The sequence below is a fragment of the Erinaceus europaeus genome, chromosome 16 (genome assembly GCF_950295315.1).
Source record: "Erinaceus europaeus chromosome 16, mEriEur2.1, whole genome shotgun sequence".
NCBI classification, from domain to species: Eukaryota; Metazoa; Chordata; class Mammalia; order Eulipotyphla; family Erinaceidae; genus Erinaceus; species Erinaceus europaeus.
The window spans coordinates 60,420,322-60,441,164 of NC_080177.1; the positions used below are offsets into that span (position 1 = coordinate 60,420,322).

The 20,843-nt window shown below is 38.5% G+C and overlaps 1 protein-coding gene and 1 pseudogene across 2 annotated transcripts in view; both read right to left on the reverse strand.

Annotated features, from left to right (window-relative positions):
• The window catches only part of AKAP6 (A-kinase anchoring protein 6), a 524,830-nt gene extending 510,089 nt beyond the window's left edge, over positions 1-14,741 (reverse strand). Inside the window, exon 1 of one of the 2 annotated variants that reach the window (XM_060175194.1) lies at positions 14,548-14,741. The gene's annotated coding sequence lies outside the window, so the exon portion shown is untranslated. The remainder of the gene's footprint in view (positions 1-14,547) is intronic. The other variant, XM_007516826.3, reaches the window with a different exon arrangement.
• Positions 12,114-12,276, reverse strand: LOC132533546 (U2 spliceosomal RNA; annotated as a pseudogene).
• Positions 14,742-20,843: the final 6,102 nt, after the last annotated feature.

The following is a 20,843-nucleotide window of genomic DNA, read 5'->3' on the forward strand; positions in this document are numbered from 1 at the left end:
AAGTAGCATGAATTAGAAGTGGGTGTATAAATGCAGCAAGCAAGTACAAAGATCTAAAAAAAGACACCATAGGGGGTTGTATTGCTATGTAGAAAACTGGGAAATGTTATGCATGTACAAACTAAAGTATTTACTGTTGACTGTAAAATATTAATCCCCTAATTAAAAAAAAAAAAAGACACCACAGAGTACCTAATCAAAGAGTTTCTACTTAGACCTAGATACCCTCCTCACCTACTTCCTATTTCACTTCCCTCAATCACTCCAAAGCTAACCTTGTCAAAGTAAAGATTAAAAAACCTGGATAAGGGCAAGAAACTGGCATACTTTAATAACAACTCTTTGGTCACTACCAGGTCACCCCATCACCTGGGGCCCTAGTTTGGGAGTCCTGGGACTCCCACATAGACATGATGAGCCCAGATCTCTAACAGATCCCTCTCGCCACAGTCATCACTCATGTCCATAAGGAACAACATAATGGACCCCCTTTCTGGACCCCCATAGGACCTTTCCCTCAATGTGGATTAACAATGGTAGGGACTGTTTCATCCTCCAAAGGGAGGTTGGGCAACATATTCTACCTAACACCCGAGGAAGATGGGTCCTGAAATTAGTGCAACCTGGAATGTTCCTAGCTGTTAACACAGAATATAAGCTCATACCTACATACCTAAGGATGTAGAGGTTACACAGGCTCCTAAGCTGAATATGGGCACCAGATCAAATCTATGGGGTTTACAGTTAACAATATTTATATACTTTTCCCAGATTTGGGAGCTACTCTCTTCCCTGATCCAGCTTTCTAGTCCATTTTACAACTATGACACCATCTCTCCAAATAATAACTTGGGTCTGCCTGAATATTAGCTGTCAGGCTCAGGCAAAAACTAGTAAAGTTATGGGCCTTTTGGATTATACCTAAAATAGACCTACTAGCTTTTTCCAAAATGGAGACCCCAAATCTTCATCTGCAATATTCCTGCCTTTAGGTTCATAATTAGTCAACAATTTGTTCTGTGTTATATCTTAACTCTCTTTCAACCATCAGGTTCCAGATGCTAACATGATGCCAAACAGACTTCCCTGGGCAGACCACCCCACCAATGTGTCCTGGAGCCCCACCTCCCCAGAGCCCCACCCCCCCCTAGGGAAAGAGAGAGACAGATTGGGAGTATGGATCCACCTGCCAATGCCCATGTTCAATGGAGAAGCAATTACAGAAGCCAAACCTTCCACCTTCTGCACCTCATAATGATCCTGGGTCCATACTCCCAGAGGGATAAAGAATAGGAAAGCTGGGGGTCAGGCTGGGGAAGTGTAGCAGGTTACACACAGATGGTGCAAAGCACAAGGACAGGCATAAGGACCCTGGTTCTAGCCCCGGCTCCCCACCTGCAGGGGTGTCACTTCACAAACAATGAAGCAGATCTGCAGGTGTCTATCCTTCTCTCACCCTCTCTGTCTTGCCCTCCTCTCCTCTCTTAGTTTCTCTACATCCTATCTTATCCAACAACAACAGTAATAACCACAACAGGAAAACAACAAGGGCAACAAGGGGGAAAAAATAGCCTCTAGAAGCAGTGGATTCATGGTGCAGGCACTAAGCGCAAGCAATAACCCTGGAGGCAAAAAAAAACCAGTTAAAAAATAAAGACTAGAAAAGCTATCAAGGGAAGGGATTGGATATGGAGTTCCAGTGGTGGGAAATGTGTGGAACTGTACCCCTCTCATCTTATGGTTTTGTCAATATTTCCATTTTATTAAAAAAAAAAATTTTAAAGGAGGGGTACAATTCATACAATTCCCACCACCAGAGTACCATATCCCATCCCCTCCACTGGAAGCTTCCCTATTCTTTACCCCTCTGGGAGTATGGACCAAAGGTGGTTGTAATCTTATTAAACAACTTCTGAGTATCAAAATGATAATAAATTCAAATGCTTGCTTTACACTAACAACACTGAATAAAACTACTTCATTGTATCCTGTAAAATGAGTGTTTTCCTAATTTCATATATATTGAAAAATATGAGACTCCTAAAAAACTCAAGATCTCAGATTATAGTAATTTTAAATTAGAGCCAGAATTCAAATACAAATAACAATTAACTCCAGATTTCACTCTTGCGAGCCCTTTTCTTGTTTAGTGTTTAGGTTTAGTGTTTAGGAGATAAGAGTGAGAAAATAAAAGAAAGGTGATCACTATGACCACAGGACCACACCCATCCCCCACACCACTAACCTTCTGCAGGGTACAACACTTTATACACACATGCGTAAACTACTGGATTTATTATTCCAAAACACCAATAGAAACCTCCAATTTGGTGCAAGTTATTGTGAAAATTCACTTCAGGCTTAAATGTGACATTCCCATCACATCTTTTCAGAATCTCTCTGAAAAGGACCATTTGTTTCCTCCTCATCCCAGTTGGCAAGACTCTTTATGCTACTTCTTGTTTGAGTATTGAGATATATGAAGTATTTTTATAAGAATGGTATTGGGGACCCGACAGTGGTGCACCCAACTAAGCGCACATAGTACTAAGCACAAGGAGTCACGCAAGGATCCAGGTTCGAACCACCAGCACCCCACCTGTAGGAGGGATGCATCACAAGAGGCAATGCAGGTCTGCAGATGTCTATCTTTCTCTATCCTTATTTCCCCCTCTTCTCAATTTCTGTCTTAACCAATAAAAATGGGGGGGTGGAGTGGCCACCAGCAGTAGTAGATTCCTGTCTCCAACACTCAGCCCCAGAGATAACCCTGGAGGCAAAATTATAATGATAGGGGCCAGGTGGTGGCACACCCGGTTGAGCGCACTTGTTGTAATGCGCAAGGACCCAGGTTCAAGTCCCCAGTCCCCACCTGCAGGGGGAAAGCTTTGTGAGTGGTAAAGCAGGGTTGCAAGTGTCTTTCTGTCTCCTTCCCTCTCTGTCTCTTCCTTCCGCTTGATTTCTGACTGACTATATCCAATAAATAAATAAAGATAATTAAAAAAATTTTAAATAACAATAATAATAATAATAGTGTTACAGTCTAGCATGTAAGAGCTAAGGAAAAGAATCTATACCAAAAACCATGATTTTTATCATTTTCTTAAAGAACAGTAAGAATATTAAAACAAAACATATCTACAAAAAGGTTATTATATCAACCAGTTGAAGATAGGTATAGGCTTCATTGTATTTTCACTTTAGATATTTGTGAAATCCTGAAAATATTCAGGTCTAGCATATTATGCATGTTTAAAAGAGAATTTAAAAAATTAACTACATCCTATCATTGGACTAAAAAAAAAATGGATTTATTTACCTTCAAAACATAGGGGTTAATAATATTAACCCGGGTCTGGCGGGTGGCGCAGTGGGTTGAGCGCATTTGGCGCAAAGGGCGGGGACCGGCGGAAGGATCCCGGTTTAAGCCCCCGGCTCCCCACCTGCAGGGGAGTCGCTTCACAGGCGGTGAAGCAGGTCTGCAGGTGTCTATCTTTCTCTCCCCCTCTCTGTCTTTCCCTCCTCTCTCCATTTCTCTCTGTACTGTCCGGCAACAAACAACATCAACGATGGCAATGATAATAACCACAATGAGGCTACAACAACAAGGGCAACAAAGAGGGGGGAAATGGCCTCCAGGAGCGGTGGATTCATGGTGCAGGCACCGAGCCCAGCAACAACCCTGGAGGAAAAAATGATAAGAATAATACTAACCATAGCAAAGAATAAAAGAATAAGCCCTCTAACTAAAAATATAACATGATCTCAGTTTATTACGTTGCCTTTCTCTGCCTCCAACCCATATTTTTTATCAGTTCAGTTTATATATTTCAAATTATCATGCTGTACACCTTAAATTTATAAGTATGTCATTTTTTCTCAATAAAGCTAGAAAATTCAAATGTTTAAAATCATGTTATCTGTTATTCATTACTAAATTAGTAAAAAAAAATAATAACATCTTAAATTTGCTAAATCTAAATCTAATTTTTTGTTCTCTAAGCAGTCATGCCTGTTTTGTGGTTGCTTTTATTTTTATCTTACTTTTTAGCTCTGTCCTTTCTCTCTCTCTCTCTCTCTCTCTCTTTTTTTTTTAACCAGAGCACTGCTTAGCTCTGGCTTATGGTGGAACAGGGGTTTGAACCTGGGACTTTGGAGCTGCAGGCATAAGAGTCTCTTTACATAACCATTAAGCTATCTATCCCTTCCCTCTGTCCTTTCTCTTTAGATACTGACACTTCTCTATCAGGTACCTCCTCCTAATGTTTTTTAAACTGTGTGTCACTTCTAGCCAACGCTGAAGAAATGTGCATCTCTCTGGCACCTTACTGTCCAACTTCTCACTGTCCTCCCTATTTTACTTTTATTTATTTTTAATCAAAAATCCAATGTAGTAACACTAAAGAACCTTTAAAACTATATTTGCATGCACGCTCATTTTTACATATATTTTGCAGTTTCCTACCACATATGGCATTTTTCCAAATTATTTCATTGGAAAATAGTGGCTTACAGGACAGCTGTGACACGTGGGTACAGTTTTTTATCTCCTCATAGATCTCTGCACACCACACCCACTGCCAACCCAAGTCCCTCTTAGTGTGCCATTGGTGGTAAGTGGTGAACACTGCCTTCCAAGTCTTTCTTCACTATCATGTGCAGACTATTTGACATTCTCCTCCATTCATCTCCCCCAAGCCAGAAAATCCTTTACTTTACTACAATACACCCTACCCACTCCAAGCTTCACTCTGTATTTTGTTTTGTTTTTTAATTTCTTTCTTGGAGGATCAGTGGTTTACAGTTGAAAGTAAAATACAATAGTTTGTACATGCATAACATTTCTCAGTTTTCCACATAACAATACAACCCCCACTAGGTCCTCCTTTGCCATCATGTTCCAGGACCTGAGCCCTCCCCTTCTACCTACCCCAGAGTCTTTTACTTTGGTGCAATATACACCCTGTGCTTTTTAAAGTACCACCTATAAGTGATATCATCCAATATTCACCCTCCTCTTTCTGGCTTATATACCTCTCAGTATCTTGGATGAAACTTGTTTGGGTTATTTCTTTCTTATATTTTATTTATTTACTTACTTATTTATTGGAAACAATAAAGAAAATTTGAGAAGGAAATGATGAGGGAGAGAGAGAGAAAGACAACTGCAGCACTGCTTCATCACTTGCAAAGTTTCCCCCCTGCAGGTGGGGAGTGGGGGCTTGAACCCAGATCTTTGCACTTTGAAACATGAGCACTCAAGCTGTGAGTCAGCACCTGGCCCCTGTTTAGGTTATTTCTAATTGATGATCCACACAAACTATGTGAAACAATGACTAAGAGTTTTAAAAAGCCATTCCCTGAGGGTGAGGAGATAACAAAATGTTTCTACAAAAAAAAAAAAAAAATGACTTTCATGCCAGAGGTCCCGAATTCAATTCCCAGCATCACCTTAAGTCAGAGCTAAGCAGTGCTTTGGAAAGAGAAAAAAAAAAAGTCATTATTTTTTTAGTAGAGATGGAGAAGGAAAGGGAGAGGAAGAGGGAAAGAAAGGGGGAAAGTATGTGCTATTTCACTGGCCCATCATTCCCTTTTACTTCACACAAAAGTAAAGCAGCTTAAAAACAGTACCATCCTTGAATTAACTATTAAAAGCCAAAGCTAAATGTAAACAGGACCAGTGAAATGGCTCACGTAGATAGGGTACTACTTTGGCATGTGCATGACCCAGGTGCCAGCCCAGCCTCCACCTTGAAAGAAGCTTTGTTGTGTTCTCTCTCCACTCCCTCTTCCCCTCCTCTCCCCCTCCCTCCCTCCCTCTACCCCCTCTCCTCTTCTCCCTCTCCCTCTCCCCTTCTCCCTTTCTCTCTACCTCTCTGTTTACCTCTCTGACTTTCTGTCTTAATCTAAAGAAAAAACAAAACAAAAAGCTAAATGTCAACAGATGACTTCACAAAGGGTACTATGATACCATTATGTCTTTTTTACCCTCTTTGTATTTGAAATTAATAGTGGGTTACAGTATTTTAAGATTACAATGTACAGTTCCACCACACCCACCACCAAAGTTCTGTGTCTCCCACCCTTCTTCCTCCCAAAGATAAGCACCATAACCATAGTTCTCACAAGTCTTACAGTTTACTTGCTTCTGGGTTTGTTTATTTGTTTAATTTTCTACTGAAGGGGATGTTTGTCTGCTTTACAAGTATGAACAAGTATAACAAGTATTGTATATCAATTCTCTAGACTCCACATATAAGTGAAACCATCTGGTAGCTGTCTTTCAGCTCTTATTTCGATCAGCATAATCACCTACAATTCCATCCATTTTGTCCCAAAAGACACAATATCATCTTTTTTGATTGCTAAGTAGTATTCTATGGAACATATATTCCATAACTTCTTCAACCAGTCATCTATAGATAGGCTTTTAGGCTGCTTCCATTCTTTGGCTATTGTGAATATGAAGCTATGAACATAGAGGTGTATATGGCCCTTAGAATTAGTGCTCGAGTGTCCGCTGGATAAATGCCTAAGAGTGGTATTGCTGGATCATTATATCTCAACAGGCTATTTTCATGGGACTAAATAGTGGCTGTGAATACAGGGGCAAGGGAGGAATATGAAGTACTCAGAACTATGCCAGAAGGCAATCAGATAGGAAACTGGTAGAATAGAAGTGAACTATGAGCACTAAGAATTAAAAAAAGGTGAAAAGAGAGGAGAAAACAAAGATTTTAGGTGGACCAAAAAAAAAAAAAAAAACCAGAAGCATTTGAGAGAAAAGTTAATTTGTTGGTAGTGGTTATCACTGAGGATTATATACTCCAGGTTTACTTTTTTAAAATGGAGAAAGAAAGAGTAAGAGGGAAAGACACCACTGCATTGGGAATTCAATTCATTCAAGGAAGTGAATGAAAAGAGCAGAAGATGGAAAGGCAACCTTAAATTTACCTGAAGTTCCATTCCAAGATACCTCCAGTTCAACCGGAAAACATAATTAGAACTGTCAACTGACAATATAGTGTTAAATCTGTGACATGCTCTCCAAATAATATGTATGTGTACGCCTTCAGTCTCCTAATTTATAAAGTAGCTGTTCCTGTAGTACATGATAGAGATTTGACTCCCTTTTTAAATTATTGACTACTGGTGAAATTATCTGGAATAGTTAGTTTTACAAAGTGTATGGCAGTGGATAAACTGAGTTTTTAGAATTGTTATGAGGTTCATGGTAAGGATATAAGTTCTTGGGACTTGATCTTTGGAGAAAACTCTTTAACCCTTAACCTCTTAGAAAAAACACAAGTTCCTTGTGGACTGGTCAGGTCTTTGTTTACTTACACAGCACCGCCCCCCAATTTATCTTTCTCTTGGACAGAACATGCCATCTTTCATATTCTCTAACACACTCTGCACAGCTATAGATTAATACAGCTACTTCTCCCTGTGATGTGCTGAGACTACGTCAGCTACTATAAGGTCCTGAAGTCTGTGACCAGCAACTTATTATTTTAAGCAATAATGTTGGATTTGGACTTAGGAACATTAGCATGGCTAAGATTGCCTTACTGGAAAAGGGCTCATTACAAATACTGACTGTAATTTCCTTTTTAATTAAAAAAAATAATGTGAACTCTTCCTGTAGTAATACAACCTCAAATTATAGGTCCCTAGCCTCCTGGAGAGACAGAGAAGGGAGGGGTGAGGGAGGGTTAGTGCTAAAAAAAAGTTATTCACACAGCATAAAAATGTTGTGTAATTCAAATGGCAGTTAAACAAAGAAGGCAATAAAAGTAATCAAGTGACAAAGGGAAGGAGAAATTAATATAAACAGTGAACCAGTAAAATGGTTAATTAGCCTGCTTTTGCAAAGATTTAATTTCTCCCCTGAAAGCATCAGTGGTGACAAATAAACCTGGCCTACCAAATATCTTAAGACATAAGACAATCCCAATGCCTATAAAAGAAATGTCACAGAATTACTGGGTATGGTACTGAATTACTACGGGTGTCTCTAAATTAGCACACACAGGGTCTTTGCTCATGACTATTTTGACAATGGTCCTTTATTTATTTTTTCTTAACCTCTACAATTTCTATCTGAATTACTCCAGAACAGAGGTCTCAAACTCAAACACATACAGGATTCTGTCAGTAGAAGTAGAAGTAAATGAATGTAAATGTGGGAAGATCATGATGAATTGGATAATACTAACTCATTTAAAGCTTTTGACAAAAAGAAGAGCTTGACACTCAGATTTATGTATTAGTTTATGACAAGTGGGTCATACAGGAGTAGTTACATAATTTGAAGGTTCCAAAGTAAAAATGCACAGACCATTCATTGCTCAAAATAGTTCAGAATTTCAAAGTAATGACTACAGAGCATTAAACCAATGTGAACCCTTCTAAGTGCAATGCTCTATGTGGCTACTTAAGTTTCAAGTCAATGAAGCTTGCCCTGGATCTATAAAAAACAAGCTGCAGGTCACAATTAGTTCATGAAGCACCAGTTTGAAGTCCTATTCTAAAAAGTCCTGAGTTTTCTCTCACCCATTTACCCTTGTGATTCCATGCTACACCATGGGGTCTGGTGGTGGTGCACTGGGTACAGTGCATTTATAAGTCTGAGCAAGGACTAGGACTCAAGGAGCTGGGGAGTAAAGGAGAGGGGAGTAAAGCTTTACAAGCAGTGAGCAGTGATTCTGGTGTCTTTCTCTCTCCCTCTTCCCAGTCCTCTCTGTCCTAGTAAATAAAAGGAAGAAAAGAAAGAAAAGTGCCCGTTTAGAGTGATAGAGTCATCATATGGGTACTGAGGCCATGAAAGAAGCCAGGTGGTAAAAACAAAACAAAGCAAAAACACCACTACACCATTACAAGATAGCTGGAGGAGTCTGGAGCACGCCGTGTGGCAGTAGAACAGAAAAATAGGGCTGACAAACTACAAGGGGAAAGCCTCTCCTTTGCCCTCACCAAATCATAAAACCAGCTGGGGGATTTAGTTGCTAGTAGGTACATACCTACACCTGTGAAGGAGAAATCTGTCTTAGTCATTTAAAATACCTAAAGTTCTATAGCTCCGGCCAAGTCCTATATAATGTGATGTTTCCCTGAAAAGCCTTCCTTCCCATTTAATGTCCATCTACAGAGCTGGGTATGTGCAACTATCTGCCATCAAAGAACACAAGTCAATCTGCAAATGGTTATCACAATCAGACACATCTTACACATGTGTGAGCAGGCGCCTGGAAAATTATATGAAACTCATTATTTAATGTGATTGTTTAGGGAAATGCTTCCCATTTTAAATGATTTTGTATGGATCACTGGAGGCTGATCTCAGTGGCACATGGCTGAAACATGAGATTGAGAAAATTCTCTGTAAACTTTTTAATGCTGATAAATACATTTTATAAAAATGGAAAGTGGGAAGGGGGCCGGGTGATGGCACACCTGGTTGAGCATACGTTACAATGCACAAGGATCCAGGTTCAAGCCCCCAGTCTCCCCCTACAGGGGGAAAGCTTCACAAGTGGTGAAGCAGTGCTGCAGGTATCTCTGATTCTCTCCCTCTCTAACACCCCTTCCCTCTCAATTTCTAGCTGTCTCTATCCAATAAATAAATAAAGATAATCATAAAAAAAACTTTAATGGAGAGTGGGTTAAGTGACTCAATGGCAGAGAGCAGGACTTGGCATGTGTGAGATTCCAAGTTCAATTCCTGATACCACATATGCCAGAGTGATGTTTTAGTTACTCTCTCTCTCTCTCTCTCTCTCCCTTTTTCTCTCTCTCTCTTACTTTTTCTCCTCTCCTTCATTTATCTTTTAATAAGTCTTTTTAAGATTAATTAACACTAGAGAAATAAAGAGAGAACCAGAATATGCATCTGGCATATAAAGTGCTGGGAGTCAAACTTAAGCCCTCATGATTAAGAATCCAACACTTCATCCACTGTGCCATCTCTCAGGTCACTCTCTCTGATTTAATTAATTAAACCTTTAATAAAATCTATAAGCTAAAAATATAAAACTTTAAAATAAATACTAATGTAAAAATAAATAGTTTTCTTAACTGATCTGCCATATACATTTTACTTCCATATATCAGGCTTATATCAACTTAAGTATATTTTTACTATGATTATACTTTTTAGAATATCTTCTACCAACAAAATGATAATTGTCATATTAGCTTTATCTACAGCTAGTAAGATTCTAATAAAAACTGAAGGAAAATATCCAAAATTAGTATTCAGTACACTGATTTTTGCCTTCCCATGTAAACAATATATAGATATGCATATATGCCTATACATATATGCAGAGATAAAGGGCTTCTCTATTAATACAGAATAAAAATAAAGAGGAGTACTATATTATCAGAGAGAATCAACTACTCCACCTCACATTTACCTGGATATTTTGTATCCCCCTCTAAAATGTACTGGGAAATGGAATTTGCATCTCTCTTGGAGCTTAAGGCATGAGAGTCTTTTTGCATAACCATTACGCTATCTACTCCTGCCTATTGCATCTCTCTTATCCACTGCATCTTCCCTGGCTCTGCATGCTACATAGCAGGTATTCTACAAATTCTTGTTGAATTTAATTGAATCCAAATGATCAAAACAAATTGTCACCCACTGATCCTAGAACTGACAATAGGAAGGAATGAGAAGCGTGTAGCAGAACCACTAACTTTCTTAAATCTCATTGGCTTTTTTTACTCCCTAATTGAAAACCTAACTCTGACTTCCAAAGTGACTATACCTACTAATTCTGTTACGATCTGATTAGTCTCTTATTTACACCTCTCCTACAGAAACTAGCTTAGGCCTTCTTAGAGCAGGCTAGAACAAAGGTTAAACTCTTCCCAGAACTTAGAAAAGGCTAATGAGCTCTGTGGAATAATACTTCTAAGTATACACCATACAGAAATCACTATCAGTGTATGCATTAGCCCCACAGTCAAACAAAGAGCAGTCCTTAGAGTCTAATAACGATGCTGGGTGTGGATAGCTGGGGATGGGCAAGATGATGCAGAGATGACTGTATCAGCTCTCCTAAACATAAGACTTCCAGGAAGTTGCATAAGACACTTATGCTTGTATTCTGTCAAGACATAAGCACTGTTTGGATTCCGTCCCTGATATACTCAGTGAAATAAGCTCTCTTTTATCTTCTTGAGCCAAGAGATAGATTCAGAGTATGCTTTTCTGTCAGTGAAGGAAGTTTACTCTTCTATTCCTTGTCTGATGTGGCCAGAAAATGCAAATATCTGAAAGTTAACAGAGTACTACGTATGTAGCTGATAATACAAGTACAACAAACTTGAATCATTATTGACTCAGGTAAGTTCTGTTTGTAGTATAGATCCCTCGTGCTGCTGCTCATTTCCCAAACTCACTTCCTTCTAAAAAGATATGTCAAGCAAGGGTAATAGCAAAAGATCTGAGCAACAGTGGTGAATTTCTCAAATCTCTAAGAGTAAAGTAGGACCCAAGTAATATTCATGTTCATTGCTACAGTAAAATTTGATTTTTTTTTGTTTGTTTCAAATAGGATCCCATTCTAAATGTGGTATCTAATTTTTCAATTAGAATAAGATGGGTGAGGTGAGTGTAATAGAGATGACTGATCTGTATGATGCACATGGGAAGTCAGAAAACTAAGATGATTATGAGTGAATTTCACAGTAAAATCAGATTTGGAATCTCAGCCTAGTCACTTATTAACTACATGACCCGAACCAAGTTTGTTAACCTAGCTAAAACTCGGTTTCTACAAAATGTCAATAATAATACCGAATCCTATAAAGTGAGATTATTACTCTATACTTTTTATATCACTATAAGGGCTAAATAAAGATATATATATAATGCTTAACCTAGTGCCTGATACATAATAAGTACTGAATAAATGATGACTGTGATTATTATTATGATCACTATTTTTATCACTCTACCATGACCTAGTTATCCACAGAGAATTAACCTCTTTATAACTGTAATCCCAGAAAGAAAAACATAACCAAATTCGTGGAGGACGTTAGCTTCTTTTGAGGATTCCACCATCTAAACTTTGTCACACAGTAAATATGATCTTGATGATATTTTCACTCATCACTCGGAAACAAAATTTTCTCAATTTTAGAAAGTTTCAGTGAAACAGCAATAAATGTGGCAATCTTTCCCATCCTCATACACACACCTTATTAAACTGATAAGAACAGATACTACACTTGATCTTAGCCAAAAGACCGAGAAGCGATTCACACACAAACACACACACACACACACACACACACACACACACACACACCTTATTAAACCCTTGGGGATATATTAAAATTAAAGCAACTAAAATAGTCTTAGCAAGTAATTAAGACATGCAGTTAGTCAGAGAACAACTCAGGCTGGGCCCTATGTGAAGAAACCAAACACCAAGATGACAGCTTCCATTACTAGGGCTTTGTTCTCTTGCAGGAAAAAAAGAAAAAGAAAAAAAAAACAAAACCAGAAGCATAAAGTTGGAAAACTGTAGTGCATTTGGAACATTTGCGGGGGTGGGGGATGATCACAAGCTCCTCTGAACTGGAAGGATATTCTACCAGATAACTGCGTCACCCACACCCACCAGCACTGTCCGCACACTCACTCAAAGTATGACTCCACTTTTTCTAATACAGCCCTTAAGGAATTTGGCTTCTGCGACTTCCCAGTAATTGTACAAATCACCCATGATAAAGCAGGTGACAGCACTTTGAGACAAAAGAGACAAAAATTTAGCAAATAGAAAACTCATTAAAATGCTGCCTCTGGTAATTTTTACTCCCAGCAATTCAAGTTAGTAAACAAGTCTTTCTTCGTTGCTTTTCCTTGGAAGTAATGTTTAGTCAAAATTCTAATGGGCACTGAGTGATTTTCTGCAGATACATAATCCAGCCAGTAGACACACCTTCCCTTCCCCCCTCACCATCAAGCACTACACCCTGTCACCTTAGAGCTTCTGTCTTAGCTGTGTTCACACCCAGAAGTCCCAGCAGAGCTTTCTGCTCATGTTATATGACAGGAAAAAGCAGGCAGTGAACAATTTATGCTTTTAAATGCTTGCATCAGGCCAGACTGAGATAACCTCTCCCATCTTATACAGCCGTATGTCAACCACTTAAGCTTAAAGGATAGAGAGAAGCATGTGTGTGATGTGTATAATCAGACTAATTAAAATCTGAGATCTTGAGTTCTAGCTTGTGCCTAATGGGACCAATATGCTCAACTGTGCAAACAACAAAAAAAAAAATCACTCCAAACTGACTAAGGGTTTTGACTTTCTTCTTTTCTAAGATATATCTCTTTTAGACTCAATAAACAGCCTAGATGAAGAGAAAGTCAGGAGTTGCCGTTCTTTCCCAGAAGACTTTTCAAATAAAAACTATCAACTCAGCAACACTGAGTCAAAAGACCACTCCCTGATTCCAAGTGGACATATTGATCAATTGAACTGACATGTGCCTCCTTTCTCTCTCAGCTGCACCAGGAAAATCCATTTCGTTTCCCAAAACAAAAGGCAACATACTGCTCCTTGTCTGATGCTGTTAGATCATATCTTTATTTTTAGAAAATAATAATAATACCCAAAAAAGCAGAGTTGGAATTAAAACAATGCATGTTGGACTGAGTTTCAGGATAGAGTTGAGCCTAGAAACATGTATTCACCACAATCACTGATGATCCTGCTATTTACTCATCTTCCTAGATTCTGGTTAAAGTTAAGCAAAAGACAGCAACCCCACTGCCACTTCCAGAAACTCAGGGTTACCCTTTACTGAACTGCCGCAGAAAGACTTGCTACAAGTCAGTCTGCAAACAACTCCAGCTATTTTAAAGACTAGCTAGTGATGAGAAAAATATCGTGGCAGTCTAGCAACTATGAAGGACATGGTCTGAAGGACTATCATGTAAGTCAAAAGGCTCATGATTTTATTTGGTTCAGTCTTTATGTTTTGAGTTAATTTTCGTAAATATACAAGATAACCCCTTTTACATCAGGGTTATGTCAAATGCTTATTCAGCATTTGTTCCTTGCCATGAAGAAACTGAAACCCAACCAAGATAAATACAAATCCCCATACTGCAAATCACTAAATATTTCACAAATCACAAAAACAAGAGAACAATTAATTAACTTTGTCCTAGAAAATAGCAAAATGTCTGTACAGTGTTTAAAGATTATGAACTATTCATTTTAGGGCTTATTTTAGATTTTGCGATAGGAATTTATCTTATGTTTTAAGAAAAATTCTACAAGAACACTAAAAATAACAGACAGAAATGTAGCAAGAAAAATTCTATGTATTTTGATTTCTTTATGACACTTACAGGCCTTTGTCTTAACCTAGCAGCCTGAAAAACAGATTTAGGTAAAACAGCCTTCTTTCCCTAGTCCATTTTAAGCAGACAACATCCCCCCATCTCCGCCTTAGCAGACATCGACTAACCAACAAAACAGCCCTGCAATTAAGGCCCAGACATTTAACACTCACCATCTCCTGTTCCCACCGTCTTCTTTTGATGTTTACAGCACATCTGTAGGAAGCAATACTAAGAGATGCCTTGTTTGACCTGCTACATGATGCTGTGACATCAGTTCAGATGATGCAGCTCATTATGGGAAAGACTGCTGTTGCTATGGCAACTGGGATGTGCTAGGAATCCTTGCTGCATTTCCAGTGGAGCCTGAGACAATACGGAAGCCCTGTAAGAAACAGACGATATGCAAAATTTAGACCAAATGAAGAGAATCCCTCATTGGACTAAAATCCATAGACTTAAAAGGGATTTCCCTGAGGGCACTTTGGAAAGAAAAATTACCTCCTAGTTTGTTGTTAGACATTTAGAAAAGGGAGTAGGGACTGCATATTTAGTACTAAAGAAATGAAACTCAAATGAACAGTATTTCTTAAATTGTTAGACAATTTAATCACTTTTTCCTCTCAGGATAACACTATGCTACCTTTTTAACAGTTAATAAAAGAAGTTTTGTTTGTCAAAGGCCAAAGGAATATGTCACAGAGGGGGAAAAATCATTAAAAATGGAATGTAAACAACTGAAAAGTGACTATAAAATAAACAAACTCCAATCCTCGAGACACAGGCAAACTCTCCTAGGCTTTAATTCTCAATAGAAAGGCAAACTCCCACCAACAAACTCTGCTCTGATCATTTCACTTAAAGGTCACTAACCCATGGAATCATCTCATACAGTGTATCCCCAACACTCATCTGAGCATTGAATAAGCACATGAAATTAGGTTTAGAAATCAGGTGGCACACCATTATCAATTTTTAGGACCCCTCTTCTTGTATGCAGAAAAACCCCCTCTCACTCATAAATAAAATCTATGGGATTTTTTGTTTGTTTGTTTGTTTGTTTTTCTGGGATTGAGCCTGGTACTTGGAACAAATTGCAAACCTGCTAGGAAGTTTCTAGTCATTAACATTCCAAACCTTAGGATTGTGTTTTCCTTTTTCAAGGCAACAAGACCACAGGAGAAACTTATCCATGCCCCCCACCACCACAAATGCTAAAAACATATGAAAAGTCACATTTAAACAAGATTTTCAGCTGGTAAAATTAAAGAATATCTAAGGCAATGATTTATTTCTAGTTCTGAATAAAAGCAAGTATTATTTGGTAAGAATTAGTGAAAAAGGAACATTGACAGTACAGTCACCTCTTGCATATTTAATATTCACGACCAAAGATAGAGACAGAACCAAGCTGAACGACATCTACTGTATCATTATAACTCTAGTAAGAACATTCTAAAAATAAAAAATCTAATCAAATTTTTATGCTGTCCCCTCCTATTAAGTGGTTTTAATATTAAAAGATTTTAAATAGTAATGTTAACTAAGAACATGGTGGATGCGAAGGGATAGAATGGAAGAAATTCAGTTGGTACCTTGCTAAATAAGAGCTAATGAAATGTCTGAGGCAATATGAATATGGTGCTAAATTTCCCTGATTAGATACTGTGGTGGGACGTGAAGCAGGGAGCCAATTTAGTGCCTGTGATGACAACAAATGGTCTCGCTGCCATGTTTCTGGCCTCTGAGAAGTAAGAGCATGGGAGAACTTCTTTCTTCTGAGTGCTCAAAGAACAAGTCTAATTTATATTCTTAGCTGGCTTCCAGGGCGTGGGCAGACCACAAGGCCTTTATTAGTCTTTGGCCAGGTTTTCTCTTAAACACTAACAAGTCCTTCTGAGCAGATAGCTAGCCTGATGCCCCTGAGTTCACAGGTTAAGCACCCAGAATTTCCCCCATTTTCCTGTGACTGGCAATGTGCACTGCTTTATAACTACCAAGATGGTAGCAGATGTTATCAAATAACTTCTTCTGTCTTGGAAATCTCTCCTTCACCCCATTTCATCAACTGGCCATGTGTACCTGCATCCACCTGTGGCTGAGTTACTTCAGAAGCCCCAGTTGTAATTGGGCAAGGTTTCAAGTGATTTTTCATTGCTTTAACTGACTATGGGAGAAATGTTCAGCAGCTACTCCATGGCCATACATGTGGAAATCTCATGAAAACCATATCACACTACCTAAAGCAATCTGTAGGTTCAATACAATTCCTATCAAAGTTCCAATGGCATTATTTACAGAGATGGAAAAAATCCTAAAATTTATATGGCACCAAATTTTATATGTCGTGGATAATCCTAACATTGATACATAATGGAATTCATACATATCACATCTTCTTTAGCAAATAATCTGTTGATGGACACTTAGGTTGTTTCTAGCATATATCCTATCACCACTTAAGAAGTGTGGCATCACTACAGATAGTACACAGTGCTGGTCAGCACTCAAATAATGTATGACCCAGATTTTTTACTTAGTGGGGACTAGCTATAGAATACCACTAATAAGACTACATGAAATGAGCTAGAAGAATGAAAAGGGTGAGGATCGGGGAGAGATCAGCTTAGCCTATTAAAGCACAGAACTTATATACCTGAGTCCCCAGGATCTGAGCAGGATTCTGGTGTCTCTCACTCCCCTTATCCCAAATACATACAGACAAATATATCTACAGAGAAAGAGAAATATATAGATAGCTATGTCTTTTTTCTAAAAAGAGAAAAAGAGATGATTCCCCACAATGAAAATGAAAATAGTATCATATATCTATCTAAGACTTTAAGTGATTATTTTAAATAAGTAAACACACACAAGTATCATTCTGAGGCATTGTTTCTGATGTTATGATGGGTCTATGTGCTTCAGTGGATTTCATTATTACTATTATTTAATCAGTGAGTTTTGAAATCAACTTTGCAGTCCTCTTCTATAGGAGACAGAATAACTATGGGATGTAAGAAAAATCCAAGTTTTGCCTGCCCTCTGGTCTCCCTCTGAGAGCTACTCTGGTTCCTAAAATACCTCAGAACACATTTTCACTCAGAAATTTATTAATAGTTTGATGGTGAGGTCTTACAATAATCCTCCCTTTCGGGTGGGGGTCGGTAGCATAATGGTTATAGATTCTCATGCCTGAGGCTCCGTCAAGTACCAGGTTCAATCCCCCACACCACCATAAGCCAGAACTAAGCAGTGCTCTGGCTAAAAATAAATAAATAAATAAATAAATAATCCTCCCTTTCAACATCATTATAGAGACTGTCCATTCATTATTTGAAAAACATTAATCCTTTCAACAAATAATTATTGAGTAGTACTCTAGATGTTTACCATACATATATGAATGAATAAGAATATACCAGGTTTTCTGCCTTCTGGAAGCACACTCTAGATTTTCCCCATTTTATTTTGGGGGTTAACAGTTCACATTCTAGTATTAACTGAAGTTGTCAGCATGCTATAAACAAGATATTCAGTAGATGTTGGTTAATATTGATACATATTGTACAACATTACAGAATGTAAAGTACTACAGATTGCCCAAATTAATCAAATTTGGCAGATTACATACCCATGAAAAAATGGAATTTAGAAGGGTACACCCTGCATCCTCAATAGAAGAGACAAGTTCTTTAATCAGAAACACATACTATGAACTGTTAAATGGTGAGAAATAAGTTATTGTAATATTTGAGTTATTACATGCATTTTTTCAAAGCCCTTCAGGCTATTCCAATAATTAGTAGAGTTGAAAAAAAATCACTGAACTATGTAATTCATATAAGAATATCGAAACTAACTTTGTTGTAGCAAGTGAAGTATAAGTTTACTACTTGTATAAATAATCGCTATGATCTTTTTGTAACTAGAAAAGAAACATTTGAGTTTTTCTACAAAGGGTGATATATTTGTACTGATCAAGACTTTGTCGTTGATTTACAGAAGGTGAGGGAGTGTGTGCAAAATGAAACAAAAAAAAATGAAAGGAATGTGCCTTAAAGAGGGCTCAGTTTGAAGGGCCAGGGATGTGTGGAGTCTAGGAAAAGGAATACCCTAAGTCTAATTCATATTCTTCTAATAGCTCCTTCTCATTTGGGCATCTTAGAAATGGACTCTTCCATTCATCTCTAAAGTGGTTACCAACCTCTTTCTTTTTTTTTTTTTTTTTTGCTTCCAGTTGCTGGGGCTCAGTGCCCTACAAGTCCACAGCTCCTGGCAGCCATTTTTTTTCTGATCTTTTTTTTATTAGATACGATAGAGAGAAATTGAGAAAGGATGGGAAGATAAAGAAGAGGAGAGACAGATACCTGCAGACATGCTTTACCTCTGGCAAAGCAGACTCCATGCTGGTGGGGAGTGGGGCCTGAACCCAGGTCCTTGCAGTTGATGATATGTGTGCTTAACTGGGTGCACCACCACCAGGCCCAGTTTCCATCCTTTTAAGTCAAGTATTTTATTTACTTATTAGCACAAGAATAAAGAGGAGGGGAAGGGGAGAAAGACCAGAGCATCACTCTAACACATGGGATGCTAGGGGTTGAGCCTGAGACCTCATGTTTCCAAGTTTAATACTCTTGTCATTGTGCTGCCTCTTCCTGGGACTTTTCCTATTTTTATTGTATCTAAATGTTGTATTTTTAAAAATACACTGTCAGCTGAAAGTAATAAGGAGGATGACTATGTAGAAAAGGCACAACAGCATTCAAATATTTTAAATGAGTTACTTTTTGATAAGCAAAGACTAACAGAGAAAAAGCAAATAATAATAATAACAGTAGCTATGACAGGCACTGTTGGAGTACGTATTACTCATTTATCTTTAAAGAATTGCGTAAGTGAAGTACTAATTCTCATTTTGCAGATAATAAATAACACAAGACATTGCTGCCATAGGCAGTAGAGCCAAATCTAGAACCCAGTTAGGTATTATAGAATCTATACGCCTAATTTTTTTTTAATTTTTTTTTATTTAAGAAAGGATTAATTAACAAAAACATAGGGTAGGAGGGGTACAACTCCACACAATTCCCACCACACAATCTCCATAACCCACCCCCTCCCCTGATAGCTTTCCCATTCTCTATCTCTCTGGGAGCATGGACCCAGGGTCATTGAGGGTTGCAGAAGGTAGAAGGTCTGGCTTCTGTAATTGCTTCCCCGCTGAACATGGGCGTTGACTGGTCGGTCCATACTCCCAGTCTGACTCTCTCTTTCCCTAGTAGGGTGTGTCTCTGGGGAAGCAGAGCTCCAGGACACATTGGTGGGGTCTTCAATCCAGAGAAGCCTGGCCAGCATCTTGGTGGCATCTGGAACCTGATGATTGAAAAGAGAGTTAACATACGAAGCCAAACAAATTGTTGAGCAATCATGGACCCAAAGCTTGGAGTAGTGGAGAGGAAGTGTTAGGGAGGTACTTACTGCAAACTCTAGTGTACTTCTGCTTTCAGGTATGTATTTTGCAGTAGTTTATGGATACGTGTGAACATAAGCTCTCACTCACAGAAACTGGTGTATATCTAGGTTATGGGACTTTGTTAGAAAGTGAAGCACCTGAGATGAAATTAGAGTGTACTGTAAAAGGAAAGGTCTCACCCAAGTAATGAAGCTGAAGGGTTGTCATTCCACACGTGAAGTCTCTGGACACAGTCTGAGGTGAAGCATATTGAGGTGGCAATCGTTGTGTTGGTTAGGTTGTGATCGGCAGATGCAATATTATTTGCTATGGATTGGGAGACGCATACGGGAAAGTGGGCCCTATCCCAAGGTTCCAGGACTGGGGGAAGTAGAGGCTCTATAGTGGAGATGTGAGGTTCCTGCTGTCTTAAGGTTCAAAAAGACAATCGATACTTAATGTTATCATCACATTATTTGGTAATTGGGTTAACTTTGAAAAGTCCTTTTGTTAGGGTTTGCTGTACAGTATCCAGTATCTTGTATATAGCTGTGCTATTGGATGCTTCTAATCTACTTGGTCTAGGCTTTTGAGAGAGTCCGCATATCAAATACACAGCCTATATATTAAAAAGATTCAGTTTGTGTTTTGAAAAACTTTGAGACATACAATTGATTTTCCCCCTCTCATATTAATTAACTACTGATTTATATGTCTACATTTTGCTAGGAGTGTACATAAACACCATTCCCACCACCAAAAGACTGTGACCCATCCCTCCCACCCACTCCCACCCCCCACTGGTCCAGGAAGCTGCATGTCTACCCCTCACCACAGGGTTTTTACTTTGGTGCCCTACTTACAATTTGATCAGGTCCTGCTTTTAGTTTCCCTTTCAGATCTTCTTAGTCAACTTCTGTTGATGAGTGGGATCATCCCATACTCATCTTTATCTTTCTGACTTAGCTCACTTAACATAATTCCTTCTAGCTCTGTCCAAGATGGGTCAGAGAA